A 14,738-nucleotide genomic window follows, 5' to 3' on the forward strand; every position below is an offset into this window, starting at 1 on the left:
GTCCCTCTAGGATTTTCCAGGTGTATATAATCATGTATCTCTCCCGCCTGCGTTCCAGGAAATACAGGTTTAGGAACCTCAAGCGCTCCCAGTAATTGAGGTGTTTTATCTCCGTTATGCGCGCCGTGAAGGTTCTCTGTACATTTTCTAGGTCAGCAATTTCACCTGCCTTGAAAGGTGCTGTTAGTGTGCAGCAATATTCCAGCCTAGATAGAACAAGTGACCTGAAGAGTGTCATCATGGGCTTGGCCTCCCTAGTTTTGAAGGTTCTCATTATCCATCCTGTCATTTTTCTAGCAGATGTGATTGATACAATGTTATGGTCCTTGAAGGTGAGATCCTCCGACTTGATCACTCCCAGGTCTTTGACGTTGGTGTTTCGCTCTATTTTGTGGCCAGAATTTGTTTTGTACTCTGATGAAGATTTAATTTCCTCGTGTTTACCATATCTGAGTAAATGAAATTTCTCATCGTTGAACTTCATATTGTTTTCTGCAGCCCACTGAAAGATTTGGTTGATGTCCGCCTGGAGCCTTGCAGTGTCTGCAATGGAAGACACTGTCATGCAGATTCGGGTGTCATCTGCAAAGGAAGACACGGTGCTGTGGCTGACATCCTTGTCTATGTCAGATATGAGGATGAGGAACAAGATGGGAGCGAGTACTGTGCCTTGTGGAACAGAGCTTTTCACTATAGCTGCCTCGGACTTTACTCTGTTGACTACTACTCTCTGTGTTCTGTTAGTGAGGAAATTATAGATCCATCGACCGACTTTTCCTGTCATTCCTTTAGCACGCATTTTGTGCGCTATTACGCCATGGTCACACTTGTCGAAGGCTTTTGCAAAGTCTGTATATATTACATCTGCATTCTTTTTGTCTTCTAGTGCATCTAGGACCTTGTCGTAGTGATCCAATAGTTGAGACAGACAGGAGCGACCTGTTCTAAACCCATGTTGCCCTGGGTTGTGTAACTGATGGGTTTCTAGATGGGTGGTGATCTTGCTTCTTAGGACCCTTTCAAAGATTTTTATGATATGGGATGTTAGTGCTATCGGTCTGTAGTTCTTTGCTGTTGCTTTATTGCCCCCTTTATGGAGTGGGGCTATGTCTGTTGTTTTTAGTAACTGTGGGACGACCCCCGTGTCCATGCTCCCTCTCCATAGGATGGTAAAGGCAACCCTGGTGTACGGCAACCCTGGTGTACGGCAACCCTGGTATACGGCAACCCTGGTGGTATAAACCTTGGTAATAAATACCGACAAGTTGGTTTAGAAAGACACGTAAGCAAACACTATGACATATTTATTAGAAAACGTTTCGGTCCTGGGACCTTGATCACTTTTAATATGTGTGATGAATGGTTTGAAAAACCGACAAGTTGAAGATTGAGACACTTATGCAGCATATGGGAATCTTTATTCAGGAAACGTTTCGCCACACAGTGGCTTCATCAGTCCAATACAAAGAGGAAGGCGTAAGGAGAGGAGGAGTATGAGGTAATCAGTCCCTCAGCCTGGAGTCGATGTGTTCAGTCCATCAATCTTGTAGAATTCTTGTAATTCTACAAGATTGATGGACTGAACACATCGACTCCAGGCTGAGGGACTGATTACCTCATACTCCTCCTCTCCTTACGCCTTCCTCTTTGTATTGGACTGATGAAGCCACTGTGTGGCGAAACGTTTCCTGAATAAAGATTCCCATATGCTGCATAAGTGTCTCAATCTTCACTTTTAATATACAGAGGGAGAAAGACATTATATATATAGGCGGAGAGTGAGGTGTGAGTGACGCACGTGACCTGAAGAATGTCATGTTGTGATGAGGACGGGTAGACGATGAAATCATGTGACTCCTGTGTTGTTGGGTTGGTGGTGCTTAAGTATCATGTATGCCAATGTTTTTGAAATTTTGTAGTTTCCAGTGTTGCGTTCTATAGTGTCGGTGACGGCGATTAGTGAGGCTTCTAGGCACCGTCGGCGTCTGAGGTCTGGTTCTGTGAGAACGAGTTGTGCCTCATTCCAGTTCATCAAATGCCCCGTGGAGTCTCTGTGGAGGACACAGGCGTACCTTACATCGTCTCTGTTTGAGGCATTTCGATGCTCATTCAGACGGACTGCAAGATCTCTGCCTGCATACTACCGGCATCAACAAGAAACGTAATCTGGTGGATGTGGTAACCAAGAACCAACCTTTTGGAGGCTCCGAGTTTCAAAAAGGCTTTGTTCAAGGAATTATCACTGCTGCAGCTACTGAGCCTTCAAGACCGGCCATTCCCAGAAGATACATCCAAGCACTCAGGGACTTGGCCAACAGCGATGATATCGTCATTACAACCGCTGACAAAGGAGGTGTGGTGTTACTCAACACTGTCGACTACAACAATAAAGTTTTAAATCTTCTCAATGATGCCAACACATACCAGCCTGTATCAGATTCAGTGCTACTTCAAAGTACCCAGACTTTTCTTCAAAAGGCTCGTAGCATCTTACGAAAATCAGAACAAGGCAAAAAACTACTTAAATTTTTACCAGGTCAACCGAAACCAGCACGCCTGTATGGCCTTCCTAAGACACACAAACCTGGCATCCCACTACGGCCTATCACTTCGGGCATAGGGAGTGCACCACACAGACTAGCCGGCCACCTTGCCAAATACCTTTCAGCGCTTCTGGGCACCATCAGTCAAGCCCACCTCAAACACTCAGGTGACCTTCTCTCCCGAATTTCCAACCTGAATGTCAAAAATAAAAGCATGGCTTCCTTCGATGTCACAGCCCTCTTTACCAACGTTCCTATTGACGCTGCAATCAACATTCTGAGACAGAGGCTCACTGAAAACCACGACCTCCCTTTACCTCTTCTAGATTTCATCAATCTAGTGGAACCTTGTGTTAATTTCAACTTCTTCAAGTATCAGGACAACTGTTACAAACAGTGCTTTGGGATGGCAATGGGCAGCCGGCTCAGTGCTGTGCTTGCCAACCTCTTCATGGAAAACCTAGAGACAGAAATTCAGCACCCTCATTCCCAACACCGTTACCTGGCTAAGATACGTTGATGATATATTGGTTTTCTATCCGAGACGTCTCAATATCCAGGCCCTTCTCAACAAGATCAATGCAGTTGAACCATCAATAAAGTTTACACTTGAACTCGAAAACGATGGCAAACTTCCTTTCCTCGACGTTCTCCTGTGCACATCTCCCGACAGTGACAAACTTCCCTTCAAAGTGTATAGAAAACCTACCAACAAGGACGATCTTATACACTTTTATTCACACCAAGACACCTGCACTAAGAGAGGAGTCCTCATTGGCTTCTTCTTGAGAACTCTTCGCATCTCCAGCCCTTGTTTTCTAGAAGAAGAATGCACTTACATAATACGTGGCCCGGTGGCCTGGTGGCTAAAGCTCCCGCTTCACGCACGGAGGGCCCGGGTTCGATTCCCGGCGGGTGGAAACATTTCGACACGTTTCCTTAGACATGTTGTCCTGTTCACCTAGCAGCAAATAGGTACCTGGGTGTTAGTAGACTTGTGTGGGTCACATCCTGGGGGACAAGATTAAGGACCCCAATGGAAATAAGTTAGACAGTCCTCGATGACGCACTGACTTTCTTGGGTTATCCTGGGTGGCTAACCCTCCGGGGTTAAAAATCCGAACGAAATCTTATTCTTATTCTTATTCTTACACTTCTTCAGTTCCTATCTTTCTTCATCCGAGATTGTAGACTCAAGGCACAAGCTATCCTCAACAAACCGCCCATGGAACAGCCCCTTAAGCAGTTCATAGTACTCCCATGTGGTGATGCTGCCACGAATACTCGCCGGGCACTTGCTATGAGTAACATCAACGTTTCCACCATAAACACATCATCTATCAAAGACCTCACTACGAAACGCAGCCCCACATCTCTAACTTCTACAGCAGGCGTCTACACTATCCCCTGTGGGTTCTGTCCCAAGAAATATGTAGGCGAGACAGGCAGAGATCTTGCAGTCCGCCTGAATGAGCAGGACGATGTAAGGTACGCCTGTGTCCTCCACAGAGACTCCACGGGGCATTTGATGAACTGGAATGAGGCACAACTCGTTCTCACAGAACCAGACCTCAGACGCCGACGGTGCCTAGAAGCCTCACTAATCGCCGTCACCGACACTATAGAACGCAACACTGGAAACTACAAAATTTCAAAAACATTAGCATACATGATACTTAAGCACCGCCAACCCAACAACACAGGAGTCACATGATTTCATCGTCTACCCGTCCTTATCACAACATGACATTCCTCAGGTCACGTGCGTCACACCTCACTCTCCGCCTATATATATATAATGTCTTTCTCCCTCTGTATGTTAAAAGTGATCAAGGTCCCAGGACCGAAACGTTTTCTAATAAATATGTCACAGTGTTTGCTTACGTGTCTTTCGGCAACCCTGGTGTACGGCAACCCTGGTGTACGGCAACCCTGATGTACGGCAGCCCTGGTGTGTAGATGAATGGTTCAGAGAACCGACATGTTAATAAATTAGACACATGTGCAACTCTTGGGTATCTTTATTGAGGAAACGTTTCGCCACACAGTGGCTTCATCAGTCCATACGTAGGAGAAACTTGAAGAACAGGAGGAGAATGAGGTAATCAGTCCCTCAACCTTGAGTCGATGTGTTCAGTCCATCAATCTTGAATAGAATACGGCATAGGAGCGGAGAAGCAGCTTATAAACCGTATGGCAGGAGAGGTGCAGCAGTCATAGGTGGTGTCACATTTGTTCAATGTGGAAGTAGGTCGTGCCCAAGAATTAGGCAAGCGAAGAATTCCTAAGTATTAAGATCCGCTCCTATGCCGTATTCTATTCAAGATTGATGGACTGAACACATCGACTCAAGGTTGAGGGACTGATTACCTCATTCTCCTCCTGTTTACCTGGAGTTTACCTGGAGAGAGTTCCGGGGGTCAACGCCCCCGCGGCCCGGTCTGTGACCAGGCCTCCTTAGGTCAGTGTCCCAGGATGCGACCCACACCAGTCGACTAACACCCAGGTACCCATTTTACTGATGGGGAACATAGACAACAGGTGGAAAGAAACACGTCCAATGTTTCTACTCTGGCTGGGAATCGAACCCGGACCCTCACCGTGTGAAGCGAGAGCGTTAACCACCAGGCCACCAGAGCCTGTTCTTCAAGTTTCTCCTACGTATGGACTGATGAAGCCACTGTGTGGCGAAACGTTTCCTCAATAAAGATACCCAAGAGTTGCACATGTGTCTAATTTATCAGCCCTGGTGTACGGCAACCCTGATGTACGGCAGCCCTGGTATACGGCAACCCTGGTGTACGGCAACCCTGGTGTACGGCAACCCTGGTATACGGCAACCCTGGTGTACGGCAACCCTGGTATACGGCAACCCTGGTGTACGGCAACCCTGGTGTACGGCAACCCTGGTATACGGCAACCCTGGTGTACGGTAACCCTGGTATACGGCAACCCTGGTGTACGGCAACCCTGGTATACGGCAACCCTGGTGTACGGCAACCCTGGTATACGGTAACCCTGGTGTACGGCAACCCTGGTGTACGGCAATCCTGGTATACAGCAACACTGGTATACGGTAACCCTGGTGTACGGCAACCCTGGTGTACGGCAACCCTGGTATACGGCAACCCTGGTGTACGGCAACCCTGGTATATGGCAACCCTGGTGTACGGCAACCCTGGTATACGGCAACCCTGGTGTACGGCAACCCTGGTGTATGGCAACCCTGGTGTACGGCAACCCTGGTATACGGCAACCCTGGTATACGGTAACCCTGGTGTATGGCAACCCTGGTATACGGCAACCCTGGTGTACGGCAACCCTGGTATACGGCAACCCTGGTATACGGTAACCCTGGTGTACGGCAACCCTGGTGTACGGCAACCCTGGTGTACGGCAACCCTGGTATACGGCAACCCTGGTATACGGTAACCCTGGTGTATGGCAACCCTGGTATACGGCAACCCTGGTGTACGGCAACCCTGGTATACGGCAACCCTGGTATACGGTAACCCTGGTGTACGGCAACCCTGGTGTACGGCAACCCTGGTGTACGGCAACCCTGGTATACGGTAACCCTGGTGTACGGCAACCCTGGTGTACGGTAACCCTGGTGTACGGCAACCCTGGTGTACGGCAACCCTGGTATACGGCAACCCTGGTATACGGTAACCCTGGTGTACGGCAACCCTGGTGTACGGTAACCCTGGTGTACGGCAACCCTGGTGTACGGTAACCCTGGTGTACGGCAACCCTGGTATACGGTAACCCTGGTGTACGGCAACCCTGGTATACGGTATCTCGGGCGTACGGCATCCCTGGGGTGCAGTATCCCTCACATCTTCAGTGGTCCCTCCGACCATGTGAGACTGGGTCATCAATAGCCTTGTTTATCTCAAACTTTCTCCGACAACAAGTATAAGAGATAACACTACAGGCAACACCTGGCACCATACTCAAAATTTAAAATAAGTACATAATTGTTTGTTATTCTGTTTTATTATTAACCTTACGACCCTCTAGCTCCGACAAGCTATATAATATACTGGCATTTGTATTTACAACTACTAAATGCAGGTGTTAGTGATGGTGGTTGTGTCAGTAACTACCAGGTGTTAGTGATGGTGGTTGTGTCAGTAACTACCAGGTGTTAGTGATGGTGGTTGTGTCAGTAACTACCAGGTGTTAGTGATGGTGGTTGTGTCAGTAACTACCAGGTGTTAGTGATGGTGGTTGTGTCAGTAACTACCAGGTGTTAGTGATGGTGGTTGTGTCAGTAACTACCAGGTGTTAGTGATGGTGGTTGTGTCAGTAACTACCAGGTGTTAGTGATGGTGGTTGTGTCAGTAACTACCAGGTGTTAGTGATGGTGGTTGTGTCAGTAACTACCAGGTGTTAGTGATGGTGGTTGTGTCAGTAACTACCAGGTGTTAGTGATGGTAGTTGTGTCAGTAACTACCAGGTGTTAGTGATGGTGGTTGTGTCAGTAACTACCAGGTGTTGTTTTAAGGTGTTCCTGCACGTCCACACACTGGTCGACACATCAAGGACAACAAACACACAGTAAATATACACTTTACTCTGCCTCGTTGGTTGGGTTATTCTTTAGCGTCAATAGCAGTAAATCCCATTGTTTGGTACTACTGGGTTACCGTAGTTTTAACATCTGTACTCTACTGTTGTATGTACTCATAATATCTGTGTCCTCGATGAATAAAAAAAATCGTATATTTTTGCCACATTGTATTTTGGCTTTCATTAGTAATGCGACTCTGATCTTATCTTTTCTCATATAAAATATATAATTTGATATGATGATGACTTTTACTTTTATCTAAGGTAATTCTCTTCACTAATATTATTTGTAGAGTAATTACTTTAACTTGTCTCTTACTATCTCTGAAAACAGAGATTGTAAGGCCTGACTCTTCGTGTCTGGAATTTACTTACACCACTTCCTCAACTGGATCGTTGCATCTCCAACCCATCCTCGAACTAATTAAACATTTTTCCTAGTTCCAGGTTGTTCCTCAGGTACCCTAGGGGCTCTATGACCCCCTATGGGCTTAGTGTTTCCCACGTGATTATAATAACCAGAGAACAAGTTTTTGAACATATTTTCCTATGTTATGTCTCCAGGCTGGTGGTGCGTCTCCAGGCTGGTGGTGCGTCTCCAGGCTGGTGGTGCGTCTCCAGGCTGGTGGTGCGTCTCCAGGCTGGTGGTGCGTCTCCAGGCTGGTGGTGCGTCTCCAGGCTGGTGGTGTGTCTCCAGGTTGGTGGTTCGTTTCCAGGCTAGTGGTGTGTCTAACTTACGTCATGTGTACGATCCCCAAAGTTATTTATGTATCTGAATATTAAACCATACCACGGGCGGGATTGAACCCGCGGTCAGAGAGTCATTACGATTTCGTGAGTTATCTGAATATTATTCAGGCGTTCAAAGACGCACATAAGATTTCTTTGAAAGAATCTTCACTTCATATTGGAGTTTATATTTTTATCGTGTAGGTGGTCTATTAGGCACTTGTCTGACCAGTCCTGCAGTTAACACACTGCACAGTAACCTCTCTATTTTCTCCCTTCTTTTCCTCGTCACGTGGCTTGTCTAGACGGGGAAGAGTTGATAAGTTAAGCAATAAGTAAGTTCATTTAGGTACAGGTACACATACATACAGATACACAAGTCAGGCAAAGTGACTTAGTTCCACTGGGGTCCTTGGCACATGTACCACAGATAGATATCTTTATTCGGAAACTTAAGGCATACAAAATGGAAGAATGTAGCAAATAATGTTATAGCTGAAACAATCCCCGGAGGTAGCGCAGATGAAAGGTCACACACACATGAGCTACTAAGTCTCTGCGAGAAACACACCTTAAGCCAACAGATAGTGGAGCCAACAAGACTAGAAAACACACTTGACCTTATCTTCACAAATAATGAGGACCTGATAAGAGACATAAGAATATCAAAAACAACTTATTCCGATCACAACCTAATCGAAGTCCAGACGTACATGCATAGGGGTCCTGATCAGCAGAATGCATGTACCTGTGAAGGTGTCTTCACAAAATACAACTTCAACAACAAGAACATCAACTGGGACCAGGAAAACCATGTCCTAAACGAAACATGTTGGGAAGATATCTTAAATGACATGGATCTAAACCAGTGCCTTGAAAGGATCAACTTCCTGGCAGCTGAAGCATGTTCTAGGCATATTCCCCTAAGAAAGAAGAGCAGGAGTAAACTGGAGAGAAAAAGACGCTCCCTCTACAGAAGATGACGAAGAGTCACTGAGCTCCTCAGGAGTGCTAGAATATCTAATACACAAAAGGAGGTGCTGACCAGGGAAGTGGAAACTATCGAACTTAAGTTAAATGACTCTTACAGGAACCAGGAGAGACAGGAGGAGCTTAAAGCTATTAGTGAAATTGAAAGAAATTCAAAGTATTTCTTTTCATATGCCAAAAACAAGGCAAATACCACATCTAGTATTGGGCCCTTACTCAGACAGGATGGGACTTACACAGATGACAAGGAAATGAGTGAAATATTGAAATCCCAGTACGACTCTGTGTTTAGTGAACCACTAATCGGTCTGAGGATCGACGACCCAAATTATTTTTTCATGAATGAGCCTCAAAACTCCATAAATGTATGCCAGATTTCCGACATTACCCTAACTCCGATAGATTTCGAAAAAGCCATTGACAACATGCCCATGTACTCAGCCCCGGGCACAGACTCGTGGAACTCTGTTTTCATTAAGAACTGCAAGAAACCCCTCTCGCGTGCCCTAATACACTATGGAGGAGGAGCTTGGACATGGGTGAAATTCCACAGTCACTTAAAACAACGGATATAGCCCCACTATATAAAGGTGGCAGCAAAGCATTAGCTAAGAACTATAGACCAATAGCTCTGACGTCCCACATCATAAAAATCTTTGAAAGAGTGCTAAGAAGCAGGATTGCAAATCACCTGGATTCCCAAAATCTGCCCAATCCAGGGCAACATAGGTTTAGGGCAGGTCGCTCCTGCCTCTCACAACTACTGGATCACTATGATAATATAGCCTTGGATGCACTGGAAGAAAATCAGAATGCAGATGTAATATACACAGACTTTGCAAAAGCATTTGACAAATGCGATCATGGCGTAATAGCCCATAAAATACGTGCTGAAGGAATAACTGGGAAAGTGGGGAGATGGATCTTCAACTTCCTAACAAATCGAACACAAGGAGTAGTGGTCAACAGAGTTAAATCAGAGGCTGCCATAGTGAAAAGCTCTGTTACACAAGCCACAGTACTCGCCCCCATCTTATTCCTCATCCTCATATCAGACATAGACAGAGATATACATCACAGCACCGTATCATCCTTTGCGGATGGTATTAGGATCTGCATGAGGCTGTCATCTGCTGAGGACGCGGTTAACCTCCAAGAAGATATAAACAAAGTTTTCCAGTGGGCAACGGTAAACAATATGATGTTCAATGAGGACAAATTCCAACTACTCCATTATGGAAAACTGGAGGAGATAATAACTAGAACAGAGTATACTGCAGACTCTGGCCATACAATAGAGCGGAAAAATAATGTAAGGGACCTGGGAGTAGTAATGTCTGAGGATCTCACTTTCAAGGATCACAACAGTGCCACGATCGCCCGTGCAAAGAAAATGATAGGATGGATAATGAGAACGTTCAAAACGAGAGATGCCAAGCCAGTGATGATCCTTTTCAAATCACTTGTTCTCTCTAGGCTGGAATACTGCTGTACATTAACATCTCCATTCAAAGCAGGTGAAATTGCAGATCTAGAGAGTGTACAGAGATCTTTTACTACACGTATAAGTTCTGTCAAGCACCTTAACTACTGGGAACGCTTGGAAGCACTTGACTTGTACTCGTTGGAACGCAGGAGGGAGAAATATATCATAATCTACACTTGGAAAATCCTGGAAGGAATGGTCCCAAATCTGCACACAGAAATCACTCCCTATGAAAGTAAAAGACTGGGCAGGCGATGCAAAATGCCCCCAATAAAAAGTAGGGGCGCCACTGGTACACTAAGGGAAAACACCATAAGTGTCCGGAGCCTAAGACTGTTCAACAGCCTCCCTTCAAGCATTAGAGGAACTGCCAATAAACCCCTGGCTGCCTTCAAGAGAGAGCTGGACAGATACCTAAAGTCAGTCCCGGATCAGCCTGGCTGTGGCTCGTACGTTGGACTGTGTGTGGCCAGCAGTAACAGCCTAGTTGATCAGGCCCTGATCCATCGGGAGGCCTGGTCATGGACCGGGCCGCGGGGGCGTTGATCCCCGGAATAACCTCCAGGTAACCTCCAGGTAACTGATGCACATATGTCATACTTATCAACTTGTCGGTATTGTATACCATTATCATATTCACATGAGGAAGAATGGGGGTTACAGCAAGCACTCCCGAGGAACACCGTCGCTCACACTCAGTTATCCCACCTCCTCTTCCCAGACCATCAAGATTATTAACCCAGGTAACGCAGGATAATCCAAGAGAGCCAACGAGTGTAGCTTATGAGTACCTTTAGAACGCTCGTGTATGTGAGTGCTCGTGTGTGTGTGTGTGTGTGCTCGTGTGTATGCATGTGTGTGACCCAATTAATATTTGCACTAATAACTCATTACAGTTGTACCAGGGTGTGGACGTGTGAATTGCTTATTACTTTACAATTTGTTCATGATTGTAACCATGTTTAGACGTGTAGATGATTCATTACCTTCATTAACTTTGGAGTCCAGTCCCTGGACCCATTATGTACCTCTGTAATCTTTTGACTACCACCCACAGGATGGGTATGGGGTGCATAATGAACATACTAAACTAAGTTTAGTACTCTTAAAAAAAGCATACCAAGGGCGGGGATAGAACCTGCGATCAGAAAGTACTCTTACCCAGGATGCGAACCATAACAGTCAGCTAACACTAGGATATCTACTCAATGCTAGGCCAACAGGGACAACAGGTGTCGCATGCCGTACGTCCTTCTCCCCTAAGATCTAACCCGGGTCCTTTGGTTATGAGTCCAAGGCGCCGCCACATCCCGCTCACTGTGTATCCCTCAAGCCCCATCCCGGAGCAGCACTCTGTGCAGTTCCCTGAAGTATTCCTTGACACAGACATGTGCCTTCGCCCTTAATCTTGCCCATTCTTATTCCCGGAGATACACAACAAGAGGATCTCCAGTATGCCCGGGGATACACAACAATAACACGAGGATCTCCAGTATGCCCGGGGATACACAACAATAACACGAGGATCTCCAGTATGCCCGGGGATACACAACAATAACAAGAGGATCTCCAGTATGCCCGGGGATACACAACAATAACAATAATCTGGGTGTGTGCAGAACAACAACTAATATCAGTAGAGTGAGACGAGGGTACAGAGAGCAAGGAGTTACATAAGGAAGGATGGACTGAAATATTATGAAAACCCCAGATTAGAGCAGCTGGGGGAAGTCCCACTTCTTCCCCTTGTTATTCACCCCTCACCCTCTCCTCACCCCTCATCCTCCCCTCACTCCTCACCCTCCCTCACTCCTACTGCCTCCCTCTCACACTCCCTACCATCTCATCCTCACTATCCCCCTCCCCCCTCCCCCCTCTCTCTCAGTCTTCCCCCCCTCCCTGCCCCCCCCCCCGCTTCTCAGTACTGAAGGCTCTTGGAAAACCAGTAATATTATCTTACTGTAATAAGGAGAGTTTATTCTTGGCGTAGAAATGTTTTACGTTTTTATTTCGTGTGTATGTATATGTGTGTTTGTTTGTGCTTGTTTATGTGTGTGTTTGTTTGTGCTTGTTTATGTGTGTTTGTTTGTGCTTGTTTATGTATACTGATGTGCGTATGTATGTGTGTGTGTGTGTGTGTGTGTGTGTGCATACGCACGTGACCATTAAAGCGTATTCAAGCATAAACTCATTAGACAACCAGACACACACACACACACACACACACACACACACACACACCACTTCCCACTATCATCTCCAGCATCACAAACACTATCCAGTAACAGTCAGCACCGGTGCCATCAACCACAGAACAAGCAGCAAGCACCAGTAGCATTCAGAAGCACCAGCACAACCGAGGTTATTCATTAGCATCCGCACATTCAGCAGTCATCGCTGCCACCAACAGAATCAGCATGGATACCAGACACCAGTAACAACAACAACAACAACAACAACAACACACACACACACACACACACACACACACACACACACACACACACACACACACACACACACACACACACACACACACACACACACACACACGGCGAAATGTTTATTATCAAGGTTAGTGTTTGGGGTCTTCCTATTCTCTCTCTCACTCTCTCAGAGGCCTAAAACACCCAAAACCCATCTTCTCTCCCTCATAGTGACCTAAAACTCTCTCCCTCATAGTGACCTAAAACTCTCTCCCTCATAGTGACCTAAAACTCTCTCCCTCATAGTGACCTAAAACTCTCTCCCTCATAGTGACCTAAAACTCTCTCCCTCACAGAGACATTAAACAACATACCATCCTACATACCATAGCAACCCAGCTCTCCTCCCCCATCATCCCAGGTTGTTCTTTCTCCCCCCACACTCCCCCAATCTACCAAGTAACCCCTACTCAAGGTCACGCCTCCGTCCCCCCCCACACCCCTCCTTCCGCCCGACAATTCCCGCCTCCCCTTCCCCCCCCCCCCCTGGTCTTTTGTCCCAGTCGGGCGTATGACTCAATAACTGTAACACACACACACACACACACACACACACACACACACACACACACACACACACACACACACGCAGGATCCATACATAGATTTAAGAAGAGGTACGATAAGGCTGTTGGAGCAGAGAAAGTGGAATTAGTATCAATCAGCGAAAAGGTGGGATCAGGAGCTAAGATTCGATCCCAGAAATGGGTGAGTACACACATACACACATACACAAGTCGAAACTGCAGTAGCCAAGATAAGGGTCCTAGAAGTTGAGATAAATAGGCTGAGGCGAGTTACAGGGGCAGTGACCAGAGAAGACACAGCATATGAAGCTGCGAGGCCGAACAGGAAGGAAGGAATTATGAATTATGCTAAGGTCATATCAGCCTGCCAAGGAGGGCCAAGGAGGGCCAAGGAGTGAAAGGGAAGAACAGCTGGGTGCAGATGGAGAGGGTGATAGGTCGAATACTGAGGCACAACCATGCTATCAAGAGCCACTGGAAAAATCAAGGGAGAAACTGACCACATACAGGCAGGATCCAGAGTCACAGAGGGTGAGGCAATGGGAGGAGGAAAGGGCAAAATCAGTGTTTATCCATGGGCTTCAGGAGAGAGAGGAAAGGACACACACTGAAAGGCAGCAGGAAGAAAGAAAGGAGATTGAGAAAATCATCACAGAAATAGGTGAAGAGAGGGACGAGATTGTAAATTTTCAGAGAATAGGGGGGTACTCGAAGGGAAGAAACCGACCAATCAAGCTGATTCTCAGGACGGAAACAGTGCGGAACAGGATCCTCCAAGAGAAACCACGATTGAAATACTCGGAAGAGTACAAGAGGGTGTTCCTAGACAGAGACAGAACACAATCAGAACGACAGCAGCTGAGGGAGAGGACAAAAAAGCGAAAGGAGCTAGGAAAAGAGACAAGGATGAACCAGCAGAGGTCAGTCAGAGCAGAACAGAACAGCAAAGGCAAGCACACACACAACTATTCTCAGAACCATACAACCTATCACACCATCCCAACACACACTACAATCCATACCCACAGCCTCCACCCAACACCGAGCTATAGAATCCCACAGTATGCTACCAGGTCTCCCACCCTCACAGGCCCCCCAAACCACAGTGTTGGAAAGGAAACTGAAGGTATGGTACACAAACGCTGATGGAATAACATATAAGTGGGAGGAGTGGCATGAAAGAGTCAGAGGCATCACCGGACATCATAGCTCTCACAGAAACCAAGCTTACAGGTATGATAAGATAAGATAAGATTTCGTTCGGATTTTTAACCCCGGAGGGTTAGCCACCCAGGATAACCCAAGAAAGTCAGTGCGTCATCGAGGGCTGTCTAACTTATTTCCATTAGGGTCCTTAATCTTGTCCCCCAGGATGCGACCCACACCAGTCGACCAGGTACCT

This window comes from Cherax quadricarinatus, chromosome 30 (genome assembly GCF_038502225.1).
Source record: "Cherax quadricarinatus isolate ZL_2023a chromosome 30, ASM3850222v1, whole genome shotgun sequence".
Taxonomy (NCBI): domain Eukaryota; kingdom Metazoa; phylum Arthropoda; class Malacostraca; order Decapoda; family Parastacidae; genus Cherax; species Cherax quadricarinatus.